Genomic DNA, 16,309 nt, shown 5'->3' with positions numbered 1-16,309 from the left:
GGGGGGGGGTGATGGAGGACCGAGGGTGCACGTGCATTCTCTCCTCCTGCTTCCCGCCGCGCGCCATATAAATGTTTTTTTCCCTCCTTTAATCGACGATTTTTTTTCTACTGCGGAGTCAAACTTTATCAGCCAGCCTCTTCCTCCTCCTCCTTCTGCTCCTCTTCCTCCGACACCTTCATTGTCCGGTCCTTTGTTCGGCGCGGCGCGCATGCGCACTGGCGGTAGGGTGTGGATGGGAGAGATGCCACCTTGACTATCAATGATGGAGGAGGAAAACTGGATGGAAGAAGATGGTTCCAGTAAATATTTGGTGTTATTCTAAAGGAAAAAAAAAAAAAAATCAAACGCACATGGCGCGTGCACGAGCGTGCATTTTTTTTTTCTATTACCTTTTTTTTCTTGCATGAACCAGGTCAGATTTATTGTTTGCAGAGGAGGTTTGCATTTGGAATGAATTATGGGGGATACTTTATTTAAATGGAAAGATTTACAGCATTTTTTTCTTTCTTTTTCCATCTGCATTTTTTCCTCTGTTAGAGTCATAAAGTGACATAAATTTATAGTTTGTGAACATCTATAGGCTATTGCATTAAAAAAACACATAAAGCTAAAAAAAAAACAAAAAAACGAGTTAATTCCTGTGATCTCTGATAGGCTGTTGAAAACTCAGTCCTTTACAACATTTTTTTTTAAATACACAGTTTGTTCTATTGCATTTAACTGCTAATTTAATCCATGTGGTGATAGAGGACTCAGATGCATCAAGAAACTATTGTTTTATCTATTTTATTGATTTTTTTAGGGCATTTTATACATTTTCCAAGAAGAAGATACCATATCCTTTAGGTTTTTTTCCTGCGTTTTTGGTACCCTAATGCATTTTTGTAATTTTTTTTGTGTTTTCTGATGTTTTATTTTTAGCCTAATATATGTTAAGATCCAGGGGCGGCGCTAGAACATGGTGGAGTGACAGGAGGGCAGAAGACTTTGGAAAGGTGGCAAATAAGAACAGCAGAGTGGAAGGCCATTACAAATGAACGGGTCAAAATTGTTGTTTCAAGCAGTTTTTGTTTTTATTAAAGCTGCAGTTCCTTTAGCTGAAGTGCTATTACTAATGCTTACATAACATTGATTTGATTTCTTAATATTTCTCAGTAATAATATTAATATTAACTCAAAAATTAGAGGGGGCAAAGGTTTGTGCCAACCGAAGCTCAACCCCCGTTGAGATCTTATTTATGAGCTTGTAAAAATGGACCTCTTTTTCTCAAAAAAATAAAAACCCATAAGCTGGGTGTCTTGATATCTGAAGTATTGTGTCCAACCATTGACTGTACATGAGAACTGGACTGAGCAACACCTTCCCCTCTGTGTTCCAAACAGGAAGTACCTGCTGGTTCCAAGAAGCCAAAATCCCATAGAGCTCTATTGTGAAATAAACAGCCAGTACTTGGTCATTCCATAGTACAAAAAAAACATATTTTTTTTCTTTAGTTCAAGTTACTCAAGTTATAAACTCACCAATCAGGTGCCCTTAATAAAAACATGTGGTCTCACCTTGATCGTTCCAATCGTTTATTTGACAGATTCACTCAAGTCTGTTTTCAAGTGGCAGAGGGGTGTGGCTTTTTAACAAGCTCATTCCTGATTGGCAAGACTGGTTTCCATAGAAACAATGACTCAGACTAGCTCCGACCAGTTATTGGTTATTGGCGTTGTCTGACTCCAACATGTTGGCATGCATAATATATAAAAAAAAAAAAAATGGTGACTGAATTGACTTAAATAGGATTGTGCCAAAAGTCAATCATTTTCCATGGGTGACATCACACTCAGTCGGTCCAGTTCTGTTATACAGTCAATGATTCACATCAAACAAAGCAACATGTGAAAAAAGCAACTAACCACTTGCAGTTGGATCAATAAAGCATAAACTCATCAGACGATGTTTGACCTCTGACCCATTTCTTCAGGGGGTTTTCTGCATTTGAGAATAAGGCCGTTCATCCTGACTGTGATTGTGGAGAAACTTCCTCCTGATTTGCTGTAGGTGGGTTCTGTTTAAATGAAAGAGTTCCTCATAAACCTTTACCATTCCAGAGAGTTGCTTCTCTGATCAGTCTTACTGGTGTTTCACGAAATGAAATGAATGACCGGTTTGCTTTGGATCTTTTTTTTTCTTTTTAAAAAAAAAAAAAAACGCTAAAAGTCTGTGAAAGTTTTCTCTTCAGTTTTTGATGTTTTGTGTCTGTAGATGAAGCTAATCAAAGCAGAAATGTGAGTGACCCTTTCAGAAAAGTTGCCTGAAGTTCTTTGCTGTCATGACAGATTCTAACCTGCGATGGCGCTGTCCTCGTAGATGGAAACTTCTTAGTCTTATAAGAACTTGTGTGCTGATTTTCATCATTCTGTGGTAATTTTTGACTCCAACATTGAATTGTAACCAGTGAGCTTCATATATCAGGAGAAATCTGCAGTTGATATAATTCATATGAAAAAAAATCACAATTTCTGATGATTTGGATGTAATAATAGATCATATAAATGTGTTTTGTTGGAAGATTTTGACAAAAGTGCAGGAAACTATAAGCATTTAGGGCTGGTTTTACAGTTTTTGGACCGTGAGCTCCAACAGAACCAGATAGAACATCGATATTCCAGTCTACATGCAGCAGAATGAGTAATCCAGACTCTTTAGCTTCGTAAAAACTCCATAAATGAAACGTTTGTTGATCTAAATCCTATTCAGATAATGTGTGGTGTCATGCTTCTTGAAAACGTAGAAAAATGCACAATTAAGACCGAGCACTTTTAATTGTTTGTAGTAATGGACTATTACTACAACTTCCAATTATGATTCGGAAGTTGCCATGGTGACGACTCTGGTGGCTGATTGGTGTTGAGTCAAGTTCATTCATCTGGCTGGTCGCAGACTAACAGTAACTCAGTGAGAAGTCGAGACGGTGACTCATCCGCTCAGCAGCAGGAGTGAAGCTTCGCTCCGCCGCCGCCCACCTCCCCCCGTCTCATACCTGCTCAACACTGGGGGGGGGGGGTGCCAACCTGTGATTTCCTAATAAATTCACCCCCAAAAAAGGAAAATGTTATGTTTCAATTTCCACACCCACTTGTGTCGCCTCAGGTCATATCAGTCTATTTTTGGTGAGTTCGGAACGTTTTCTATTCTATTTCAAGGTGTCAAGTGATGCACAATACACTTTTATCTCAAATCAGTGATGACCCAACAGCTCTCAGGGTTAATAAAAGCTTGGTCTTTAAGACCTCGTTCTGAGTTAAAACAGAAAACAGCCAGTGTTACACATACTTCCTCCAAAAGTATTTTTACTACGCATCACATGACACCCAAAACGTGGTCCTTTTGTCACCATGAAACCCTCTCTAAGAATTAGAGGTTTCAACCTAGGAGCAAGAAAAAGCTAATTAGTCAGTTTATTAGAAAAGAATGTTAGTTCTCCATATGTATCAGATTCTATTTTCTGGATCCACTTTGCCTCTTAGCTAACATCTTTCTAGGATTGTCCAGTAACCGACCAAATGTTGGAGAAAATTTCAATAAAACTGTTTAAATATTTCAAATTTTGGGAGGGGCATAACATTTGCGACAATAAAACTACAAATGAAAACCATGAAAACTGCTGAAGATCATCTGCTCTTGAAAGACCTGAGGTGTCTCCGGCAACAGTAAAATAACACATGCTCACTGCGTTAATTGCATAAATGCTTAAAGAGTTACAATAGTACAAAGAATGTAAACACTGGTGCTAAAGCTACAATGGGTTAAGGAGTTAAATATTAGCTAAAATGATACAGCGTCATGGATAAGGAGTGAAAAATGTTTAAGATGCCAGAAAGTTAACTAATTTCTGCTTTAAAAATAGATTATTTTACATTGGATTGAATTGTTTACCGTTGAGATTTTTTGGGAAAAGGAAGCTTTTCATATTCAACCAAACGTGAATTCCTTCACACTTCTGTTTCGATGAAGAAGCGGTAGAACAGATAAACAGTGTCTTCAAATTCAAAAGTCAAGTTCACTCAATGACGTCATCAATATTCGCCGGTTAGCTACGTTAGCCATAGCTTCCAGCGCTTGGAAATACATAAAAACATTGGTTTTATATCTTTAAAAAGGTCATGCTAAAACGAAAAGTCATTACTTATATTTAAAATTTAACTTCAGTACTTCAGAGCACACCCACGTGAAGAGAAGCGCTTCTCCTCTGTGGTATAGTACGGTGCTGATCACCCTCGCGGCGGAGAGATAGCATCAGCTATTTGAATTGGGCCATTGAGTCCATGTTGGACTCAATTCTGATGCTAAACATTAAAATTTTGTCTCAGAAAACCGACAAACACAAGTCTTCTCACTTATAATGTGAACTTTTATTGCTAACAAAATGTAGCAACGATGGCTAGTTAGCATTAGCGATTCAACAAATGGATCTATCCCTTTAACATCAGCACGTTAGCTTTAGTGTCTACATTCTTTCTACGGTGACTCTCCAAATTTTGGCACAAATAAAGTAATACAAGCAGATTTGGAGAAAAGCAGCTTTGCGCTGATATGTGACACTTTACATTAGTGAATAGTTTATGTATTCAATGTAATCAGCTGATTCTGTTGAATGTGTAACAATTTAGGCTAGTAAGGTGTTTGATATCAGTTAAAGCTGATATGAAAAGCTGCTTTTCTCACGTTGATCATGAACGGTTAAAGGGTTACATGAAAGAGTGTGTTATTTAGGTGTCACTATTATACTATAATTTAGCAATTATTGAAGACGATTACTAGATTATATTAACATTCTGTCAAGCATTTAGTGTGTGTGATACTTTCCTGTTTAAATTTTGAACTTTTTTGGGAGAAAAAGAGAATATGTTGGCTACGTTAGCCTTTTATTGCTTTTGTAAAAGATTGTAAAAAAAATGTCATCACAAGTGCACAAAAGCTGGAGCTCAGAGTTTGAATTTGGCTGACGACAGAGTAAAATGCTGAACTGCTTCATTTTCTGTGATGAACTGGAGTGAAACTTGAGCTGATTGACAGCTGTGGCGTTCAGATGCGGTTAGACCAAGCTCCTGGGTTTGTTAATCTTTCACTGTCCGTGTCAGAAATGAGGAAGTGGGAGGTTTGAGTTTCCTCACTGAGGAAGCCGGACTTTGTCTGAAGCCGCTCGGAACTTCTTTTTTTGTTGATTTTGGTGTCAAAGTGCAGCAGAACAAAGACGGATCAGGAAGAGAGCCTTTAGTGACCCTTCAAACCACCTTTGTCAGGTTTCATCAGCTGTGATAGCTGAAGCGAGCTTTCACATTATCATCCAGAGCTGTCAGAGTAACCTCCTTTCTTCTTTTGCACCCCCTTGTGGCCTAAAATCTTAAACCTACCTTCTTCAAGAATAATTGATTTTTATGTAGCATAAAGCTCTTCTTTTTGTAAGTATTGGTTCTGCATCCAAGGAAGCTGGAACCGTGGGGGCCGCTTCGATGCCGCTGCAGCGCGTCCATCGCCAGAGCCATCTGTCACATCGCAGCCCGTCTTCCAGGAAATTACAGCTCAGACCAAAAGCGACAAGACTATCAGATCTGTGCGGCGGTGGGGAGGGAATGAACTCGGGAAACTCGTTGTTCGTCTGTGCTGAATCCCAAATCCACTCAGTCGCCCGGGTGGAGCTTTAATCAGTTGGCGGGGGCAGATAACGGGATGACCCCACAGCCTGACCCCGTGTACGAGGAGGAGGCTGATTTCTTCCTCAATGTGCAGCAGATGGTCCCAGTTCTGGCTTTTTAACAACCAATCCCCACCACGGTTTGCTCATGAATCCAAATCGATGAAAAAACCTGTCAAGTTTTTTTAGCTTTTGCACTCGACCATTCCATCGTTTTTAACGTCTTCAAGCCTCCAGAAATGTGCAGAATTTATGTTTTTAGGTTATTTCTCCCGTTAGAAGCAGGAGTCAATTATTAACGCCATACGTTTTTGGATTTGGGGGATGCAGTGTGAATTATAGATCAGAGGGAAGCTCGTCTCAGCTCACAGCGTGCTCGCAGAGATGGCAGAGCCATTTTGTTTCTACAGGAGACGATCCAGTCTCAGCTGAAGTCCAGGGTTTCCGCTGCCTTTCCAGGAAGCCGTCGATTTCCTCCGTGTTGCATTTCCTTTTAATGAGTGTAATCTAGGACAGCGAGTGAGACATATCTGAGGATAAAATGAATCCATTTGACTTTACCTCCTCCCTCAAAGACATCTGTGAGATGATATTCGGGAGACATAGGGGAGAAACCAGTGACCGAGGCTGGAATAATTTCTCCTTTGACAGAAAACAGAAACTTTAGATTGATCAGCAGACGATGTAGTTCAATGTTCCCACGCAGTTCAGCTTTTGCAGTCTTGCTGCTTCATGGATTTTTTTGTGCATTTTTAAATGTTGACTTTATGTATCAATCAATCTCAGTTCACCAAATCCACATAAATCTTCAATTGCGATTTTCATTCTATAATACCGGACTAATTTTTCTATGAAGATTTGAACTTTGAGAGTTTAAACTAAATAGAGAAGTGTGAAAATGTTCAAGTCTGTCTGAGTAAAGTGTATGAGATCAGATAACTGCCGTGATTAATGAGAGGCGACTGCATAATAAAGCATGTAGAAGCAGAAAAAACATTTATTTTCTTTTTAAAAATCAAAAAGGAAACAGTTTGCTAATCATCCAATCAGAAAGCTGCTTAACCATTGCAGCCAATTAAGTGTAGCCTGGGGGGAGGAGCAAATTTCAAACTAACTGTCAAGTTGAGCAAAAAATAATGATGAAAATAGTCTTTCTGGTGTTTTTAACCTCTTCTGGTGGCATTTTTCTGATGATGGAGGAGATATATAAAGAAAATTTAACTTAAAATTGCATTTCTCAGCATTTCTTTATTCAAACCATCGCAAATCAGGAGCAGATGAAAAAATGCAGATGGAGAAACATGTATTTTAGGCCACAAGCTCCTTGCTCTGCTCCATGTGCATCTTTGTTTTCAATGTCTGAGCTGGAATCTGGCTTTAAACTTTATGACTGAATAGCTTAAATATTCATCGCCATTTTTGTTGCACCGCTAATCTTAGCAAGGGGTTATGAGGGTCTGTAAGCTAGAGTGTAAACAGATTGGTGATGGGAAGTGGGGGTGGGCTTGCCAGATGCCAACAGCCCTGTCTACAACTCAGAGGTGAATGTCTAATGAATTACTGCAGCTCTGCAGAAACTATGTCCTCAAAAACAACTGGTTTATTAATTTTGGTTAAAGAAATGCATAATCATATTTGAAAGACCCCTGGGAACACTTATAAAGGGGCTATACCATGATATTTTTAAACTATTCAGAGTAAACTATATCCATAATTATGAGTATATATTACCATTGGCAAACTAAAGAACAAATTATTTCAGAAATATGAGTTATTTTCAAATTCAGAAGTAAGACATCTCGATCTCTGAGGCTCCGTCTTTCGCTCTCTTTGGGTGCCGCCCATTTCATGACGTCAACTTAGAGCCGGCCTCGGCAGTGTGTCTGTGTTTCGCCCACGAAAAGGAAACATCCAAACTTTTGATAAATCGTCACTAGCATAATGGAGAAAGTGGGTGTTTGTGTTAGCCCAGCAGCACAGACTCTTCGTAGAAGGGGCTGTTCCTTACTTTGTGATGTCACAATGTGAGTGATTGCTGTTTTTTGTGGGAGCAAAGTTTTAGATGAATGCTCAAAGATGCGTGAATGGATCCAAATACCTTTTTGGTGAGGTTTTTCATGAGGAATTAACATCATTATGCACATTAAAGCTCATAAAAGTTGATTTTTTTATGATATAGTCCATTTAAAATAGATATAAAAACGACCAGAGTGACACTTTAAGCTTTATTGTATAAATAAGTGTCTTATACATATATTCTGGTTTCATGGTTCTTAGTGGTTCTTCAGCAAAAAAAGCTAATTAATTTCTTTTAGGGTTTTTTTCTTTCAATTCAATTCATCCATCCATCCATCCATCTTCTTGACCGCTTTGTCCCTGTCGGGGTCGCGGGGGTGCCGGAGCCTATCCCGGCTACTGAAGGGCGAAGGCGGGGTACACCCTGGACAGGTCGCCAGTCTGTCACAGGGCCTCAATTACACACCTATTCACTCTCACATTCACACCTAGGGGCTATTTAGAGTCACCAATTAACCTATGAAGCATGTTTTTGGACGGTGGGAGGAAGCCGGAGTCCCCGGTGAAAACCCACGCATGCACGGGGAGAACATGCAAACTCCACACAGAAAGGTCCCAGCCGGGATTCGAACCGGGGCCTTCTCGCTGTGAGGCGAGAGCGCTAACCACTTGCGCCACCGTGCAGCCCTCAATTCAATTCAATTCAATTTTATTTATATACCCCAATATGACAAAGGAAATTTGCCTCACTGGGTTTCTCCTAAAGACCCTGCAGATGTGTCTTTAACTCATCCTTTCTTTAATTAACTTAATTAGAAATCCATTTTCTGAGCTTAGATCATGAAGATTCAACTATGTTTGTTCTCAAACACCATTTGTTTTTTGGTGTCTGTTTTCTCCCATCCTAATCATTTTTAAACCTCCATCCAGTCTCCAAATTGGTACCAACGCCGGCCTTCATCTGAGTCTGAAACCTTCCAGAGTCTGGAAATAATGAGGCGCTACAACCGAGTTTGGACTCTTAGGTGTTTCGCCTCGCCCGGCTTTGTGCTGCAGTCCCAGATCTGTCAGCTCCCATCAACACGGAGAGACTGAGGAGGAGAGCAGAACTGCAAGAATATCTCTGGCTGGATTTTTTCCTCCTGTAATGCGAGGCGTAATCAAGGGCTTGTCAGAAGCACTCAGCGGTGTGTGGGCGGCGTGCGATGGCGAGAAGTCACTGGATAGGCGGGTTTTGTGCACACACTTACAGTAATGAACTGTTTTCTTGAAATCTGTACACACTGGTGTTTAGTAATTCAATATTTGACAGGATCCGGTAGCTCAGGCAGGTTTTTGTTTGGTATTCTAATAAGTTATTTTTCTACGGAGTTTATTTACTTTATTTATTTCTTGCAAAATAAAAACGTTTCAGGGACTTTGGGTAAAAAAGAACTAGAATCTCAAACGATGACCATGCCATTTCCTCAGTGGTGCTGAATAATCGTTGTCCTGCATCTTCACCACACTGGTTCCTTTTCTGGGTCAGCCGGAGTTCACAGTCGACTTTGTCCCACGTCCTCGCTTGGCTCGCCAGTCAGCACGACTGACCCCTCCCTGTCTGACCCTCCCCGGCTCACTGTTGTGGCTGGAGACAGCGGACAGCCGCCACATCCGATTTAGATCCGAGCTTAGGGATGTAGACGTGCCGGTGTCAGGGGTCAGACGCAGCGCTGAGAGGTGCTGCTGGATCCAGACGAGACAGGCTCGCCCAGAAGATGACTGTTCTTCAGGAAAGGGGTTTCTTAAAGGCTTCCTGACAGATCTGTGTAGATCATCAGAGTTATCAGGGGTCAGCTTTGCAGGGGTAGAAGTGTCTTGATTTGCCGTTATGAACTGCATTAGCCACTGGTAGGTATTGCAGTTTAGACCTTAGTCACAACTGTAGATATGGACTGTCTGCAGGTGAAAATGGGTAAAGCTGTATACAGGTGTCCCTCATGAAATAGTAAGATTGTAGACAAGAGAACTTTTTTGTGGACTTTTTTTCTATGGGTCGTAGTGACCTAAGGATAAGTAATGGTGAAGTAGGTGTGATGTAGCTACTTCAAATGGATTTTTCATATTTTTAACCTTCCCAAATCCTGTGTATTACACAAGGAGCCAGTTAGTGCTGATCATGTGATAAATCTAGACAATCAGAGTGTAGTATGTGTGGGTAATCTATGTGTGTCCTACAGGTACTATATCACCTTCAGGACCCATCCGTGCAGAATCTGTGCGCGGTCAGTAAGGAGCCAGTACATGCACCTTATCAATGACTATAGAGTGTCAGCATCACCTCTACAGCACAAGTGTGTGTAACTTACATTATCCAGACAAATGCTTCACGATACACGTACCACACTCATGAAAATGGTATGTTCCATTTTCACGTTTCTTGAATTGGCCGCACGTCAAGGGAACTGCCAGACATACCTGTGCTCCCCTTAAGATGGTACCGACCCACGTCCAGTACTAGCTTAAAGTTAGGGTTAGGATACCGGTGCGGTCCACGTCCTGGTACCGGACTGGAGGTTGGTGACCCCTGATTTAATCGGAACAGCCAGCACATTAAACCAATGACGAATTGGGAATGTAAATTTTTGACGTGGAGGAGTCCTAAACCAAACGTCATTGTGTCGAGTTGAGAAAGAGAATATGTTACAATATGTTACCAGTGCAAGACAACATCAGGCTGTTAATAACAAAACCATGAAATGATCTGGCGGGCCGGATATAATCGCCCAGGTCTTAACTTTGACACGTGATCTAAATCAAAATTAAACTTTTGTCGTCCATGGTGAAAATGGTTGATGGTGTTATATGTGATGTTAACGTTAATGTCACCTTAAATATAAAATAAAATTTTAAAGAACTGTATTTAAATTAAAAGTAAAATAGACATTTTTTTTTTTTTCTTTTAAACCCGGACCTGTTTCCTGGTTTTCTGGCTTTTTAACGCGACATTGACTCGTCAACGGATTGAAGTATAACTCCTCCTCCTTGCGCTGTGTAAGTCGCAGACATCACAGAGGCAATGCAAACATTCCAATTTATTAATGAACATTCTATTTTTTGTGTCAATGCAGACAAACCGCAGCCTTAATGCTTAACACATTTGCCAGTTTCCCCACCAAAAAAAGAAATAAAATTGCGTAACCTGTTGACGCAAATCATAAAAATGTGTGGAACCTTTGATGCAAAAAGCTGCAAGATTTTTATTTCAAACAGCAAAAGATGCTCTGGTATGTAAATGCAGCAGAGTGTTGGCGCCTCTGAAAGCATTGGGTTTGCTGGCAACTTAAGGACAGATATTGTGAAGAGAGAAATGCAGAGTTGGGGGTGGGGGTGGGGAGGTGTTGCATGTGTGCTCTGCGTGGGCAGCAGCTCTCAGCCAGAGCTGTTTTTGTGCTCATCTCCAGCCTCTGAGCCCACAGCCTCATTGAAACGTCTCAGAGAGTCTTCGTCCTCCTTCACACATCAGATTGATGGGAAGATTTTGAAGATGATTCTGGGTAAGGTGCTTTATGTTTTCCCGTGCAGTCGGATCTCGCGAGGAAAGCGGATCATAAACATCAAGCAAAAATCCCCAGGAAGCAGAGAAGAGTTATTGCCTCCAATCTCGAGGCTCACAGGCAAGAGGGGAGAGATTTTTTTTTTTTTTTTTTGAGCAGACAGCCTGCATCCCACCTCTCACTGATCCTAGACATCATACTTTATGTCTAGGTAAACTGTAGCACAGCAGAGGATTGTTGAGATGATGGAAGTCTAAAGTTTTCAGGAATCTTAACTCCAATACTAACTGACTCTACAATACATTCAGTAGAAAAGACATTTAAATCATAAAGATCTACACGGACCATTTTAACTAACATATACAGCAGTTGTACTTAAAAATAGATGGACATAACATTTGATTGAGAATTGATAGGAATTCAAAACTTTGGCCAGTTAAGATCTTATTTACAAATGTCCTTAGGGGTGGATATGGGCTGTCTGCAGGTGAAAAATTGTCAAACCTGTACAGTTAAATATCAAAGTCGTAGACCATTTAGTGAGTTTCATAGAAGGAAAATGTTCATGCGCATTATTTGAGTATGCTCTGTGCAACAGGTCGTTGCAATCACTTATACAACACATCAGGAGGGTAAGCAAGGGTATGGTAGTAGTAAGGAGCCAGTATCCTCACCTTCCTTAGAGAGTAGTGTAGGGACACCGTATAGCAGCATCACTTGTAGTCTACATCATAAATTAATAAATTATCCTTACAAATACTTACTTACCTCACGCATGACAATAGTACGTTCAATCTCCATTCTTAACGTGGCCGCACAACACTTAAGGAAACTGTAAGACACACCTGCACTCCCCTCCACAAACCCAGACAAAACCTGTATGGATCAGCCCTCCATAAAGGTGTATGTGGCTTTAATTCACCTGTGCTAATCGTTCTACACAAGCATATCTGTTATATTTAATCCTGTAACTGATACCCATTTAAGTGTTATTTATGTAAGCCATATTTGAAAAATATCATATCATATTTGTAGTGTAAAATAGGGTTTTTACCACAATGTATAAGATAAAAAACATTTTGCATTAAAATTAATTGAAGCCAAGCCATAGCCATAGGCCCATAGCAACAATTGAGTTTTCTTCTAGTCTGGGCCTGGAATGCATTTATCAAAATGTTGTCTCTTTTTCACAGTAGATTTTCTAATTTACCTTAGAAACTATGATTCACACCTCCCATGCCCTTCTTGGTACCGCGTTAAATTCAAAATAGATGTGTTCAGATTAAAACCTCAAAGCAGCTCAACTGATCAGAAAAGGGTTTTATTTTTATTCACAGCTGTTGTCATTGGAGGAAAATTGTAATTACATATTGTAAAGTTTTCTTAATCGGGTTAAAGTGAGCAAATTAGCAGTTCTTTTTGTATATATTACCACATGTTTCCTCAAGGTAGCACCCTCCATGTCAGGTGAATCTTAAATATTTCACAAACTTTTAATATCTCAATAAAAGAAGTGTCTGTAGAGATTTCCTCCAGATTTTTTATTTAGTAGGTCTTAGTAGTGGAGTGAAAATATGATGATGCAAAAGTTTAAAGGGAAAAAATATCAAACAGTATTTGGCCACACATTTCTTAAGTGTAAATCAGCTTTTCATTTTGCAATATGATTGCGGTTGCTGGTTTTGTTAACATTTACACATTTTTATGTTTTTTTTTAACGTACAGTGGCAGCATTATGAAAGCACTATGAGATGAAAAATGCCATGAATTTGTCGTATCTGAATGTGTTTAATGAATTTTAAAAGATGGAATGCCACAAAATCATGTTTCTGGAGTAATTCCACACACTTGATGAAGGGGGCGCCCTCCGTGAAGTTGGAATTTTCCGGTATGTAAAAAAAAAGAAAAAAATCAGTTATGTTTTTGCCTTTAAGTACATTTAGGTAATTTCACAGCCGGAGTTGTTTGTCACATACAGTATTTGAAAAATCAGGCATTATGGGGAATATTATTATATTATATATTATTAATTATTATATCATATTTTGTAAAGTATGGATATGTTGCAACAAATTTCATTTTTCTGCTCACATTTTTGCTGACTAAGTGCAGTTGCTATGGCAACATTATGAGAAGTGAGGGTTCATGGATTCCTGCTGCGCCTGGTATTTGAGAGTATTTCAGTAATGAAGGAAAAAAAAAGCAAATTATTGCTCTGGAAGATCACCACAGACCAGTTTGAGGCAAATTGGTCGAAACTTTGAAAGTAAGTAAAACTAAGAGCACCATCTCATTCCTGGACGCTCTGAAGGAACATCAGTCGGCTCCAAGCTGCGTTTCAAAGTCCCGTTCTGTTCACCAGCACAGCCCTGCAGAGATATTGATTGATGCTGGACCGCGTCTGGCTCCGGCTCGGGGCCTCAGGGACCCGCGCAGACAGATGGAAAGGAGGATGGCGTGGGACGCCGGAGGAGCAGAGCTGCTCGCGGTGGCCCAACGCCGCAGTGCTATTGATTGACACGAGAGATAGAAGCTCTTCTGAAGCCGAGCTGACGGAGAGACAAAGAGAAAAGACACGCTCTGCTTTGGAACAATCCTCAGGCGGTGCTGGGTGGGGGGGCCAGGTGGAGCTGACATCCTCACCTGACATTGGCAGATTACTCGGCTGTGGTCTTGCTGTCGTTGGACAATTCCACCAGGAAACAGCTAAGCAGTAATTAGACTGATCCCTGCTTCAATTACTCAACCTGTCACAGACCAGGACTGTGATCTGCTTGAACGTCTGCCGTATAAACACTTCAGCTTTCGCATTTTCTCGGCGCCTGTTTGCTCACATCGCAGCGATTAGGTCAAAGTTGTGGACTCTAAACCTCCGTGACGGCAACCGTTCAGTCCAGAGTTTGTAACGACATACAATAAAATACTCAAGAGGGACGGAGTTCCAAACAACTGCAGGAGAGGGAACTAATCAGGCAAAGCAAAGAGATGAAGTGAGGAACAAAAGTAATTAAGGCGTGTTCTGGTGCTGCATTTGCTGTTTGCAGTGAAATTAGAATGCTAATGCGATTATCACTGCTGGGAGTGAAGCCTGAGAGCAAACAGATCCACACCTGATCAGGAGAAACCCTGGTGTCTCCGATGTTGACTCATGGATTCCAGGTTTTCAGCTTCCGTGTCAATTGGAAGAGGAAGTTCATTACATGAGCCATGAATCATTGGTAGCAGGCACTGTGGGAACCAACATCTGTCACTTTTTAACCCTCGTGCCGTCTCATGGGGTCCAGGTGACTCAAGCTTTGTGTTGACGTGTCATGGATGAAGGCGGACAGGATTTCATGTGTTTCACAGACACCAGTGAAAAAATCAGTGATCAAAAATCATTAGAAAAAAGGTCAGTGCACTGTCCTGTGGGGTCCAGATGACCCCACTTCCAACAACAACATATCTAGGATAGCTCAGGGGTTAAACCCACTCCAATACATTTCTGACTAATTGTAATTTTAATTATGATGTTTTTAGCCAAAATTGTAAAAACTAATATTGTTTTTATAGGACATAGTTTCTGTAGGTTGGCAGTAGTTCACCAGAAATTCACCTTTGAGTTGTGGGCGGGACCTTTGGAGTAGATTAAGCCCGCCCCCTTTTCACCTTTTGTTCCCACTCTCTCCCGCTAGCTTACAACCCCTCACACCCTGAACCTAATATTACTGCTGCGACAAAAATGGCGAGAAATAAAAGTGAATGTTCTTGTAACCTCCATTCTGGGGGCGTGTTTCGACTTCTTTTTGGAGGGAATTTGTTCCTATAGAATTCCAGTTTCTCTAATGACTTTGACACACAGCAAAATTGAATTCAACACATTACTGTTTAACGAAAAATCTGGACCACTTTGGTTTGGTTTTAAGAAAGTTTGGCGCTCTGACTCAAATTGTGGATAACATAAAAAAAAACAGAATATTAGCAGGATTGGCAAAAACGGTGGTAGTATGACGGTATGGGGTTGGAACTATAATTTCTGTTCTCTACTGGAAAATCCTAATGGATGGATGGATTTTAGAGTGCTCTGGAAAGGTTTGGATTCAAGTTTGAGTAAAATTTGTTTTGAGAGTTAATGTATTTTCATATAGAACCAGGAAGGGTAGAACTATTTTCCTTTAAGCAAATAATCATAATCATCATCGACTAATCACTCAAAAGATGCATTGAGTAAATAAAAAGGACAAATGTGGAGTTTTACATTGGATATCATTTGACTGAGATGCATAGTTCAAATACAGCAGCTACAAGGACATCTGTGTGTGAGAGCTCCTGCTCTGACTTCATTCATCTCCATAAAACATTCATTCTAATGCTGGCTCCATTTCCCCTCAATTTTCAGGACAGATAGCCTCACGTTAGTCGAGTCAAACAAGGTTTGAGCGAGATATTCCTCCAAACCTTCCCTCATATCGCGCTCTCATTCTGCACTCCAGCCATAGAAAAACAACATTATCAGATTTTAATTTCCCTTTGTTTACGCGCGGTGCAGTAAACTGGCTCTCCACCCGCTGATGAGCTGTAAATTTGAGACGTTCGTGGCACACACGTGAGATAAGCCGCTTCGTGAAACGCCAAACCGGCGCAGACTCTGAGCGGGATGGGGTTGGACGGGAGGTGTCAGTCATTTCTTCTCCAAACTGTTGTGACAGCCGCCTCCATCTTCCACTCCGTTACAAACTCCATGACCCCCGCCTCCGTTAAAACATGCCGTGAGGACGGGGGGGCTCGGAGACCTGTCATGAACTTCTCCTCCCCCGCTGGGGCAGAATTCAAAGGTGGCGCCTTTTTCTGAGGAACCCGCCTTAAAGTGATTTCCAGCAGGCTGAATCACGGCGTGTTTGCACACTGCACCCCCGTTAAAGAGCGTTTCATCAACCTGACCGCCGTCAGGAGGACGGAGGTTTGTGTGCTCAGCTGTGTTTGCATTTTCCGTACGGCGGGTTTGTTCTGCACGTGATTTGAATACCTTCCTTTTTCGATGCGTTGTGCTGTCCACACAGAACAAAGACATACCTGACTGTGTGTGCA

The 16,309-nt window shown here is 40.9% G+C and overlaps 2 protein-coding genes across 2 annotated transcripts in view; one reads left to right on the top strand and one right to left on the bottom strand.

The window, feature by feature from the left end:
• LOC112144307 (tripartite motif-containing protein 16-like) overlaps window positions 1–16,309 on the bottom strand; it is a gene marked incomplete in the record, with an annotated part of 1,074,856 nt that overhangs the window by 905,811 nt on the left and 152,736 nt on the right.
• basp1 (brain abundant, membrane attached signal protein 1) overlaps window positions 1–16,309 on the top strand; it is a 55,151-nt gene that overhangs the window by 861 nt on the left and 37,981 nt on the right. The window lies entirely within an intron of this gene.

The sequence above is a fragment of the Oryzias melastigma genome, linkage group LG17 (assembly GCF_002922805.2).
Source record: "Oryzias melastigma strain HK-1 linkage group LG17, ASM292280v2, whole genome shotgun sequence".
Lineage (NCBI taxonomy): Eukaryota > Metazoa > Chordata > Actinopteri > Beloniformes > Adrianichthyidae > Oryzias > Oryzias melastigma.
This window is presented reverse-complemented; position numbering and strand designations above follow the sequence as displayed.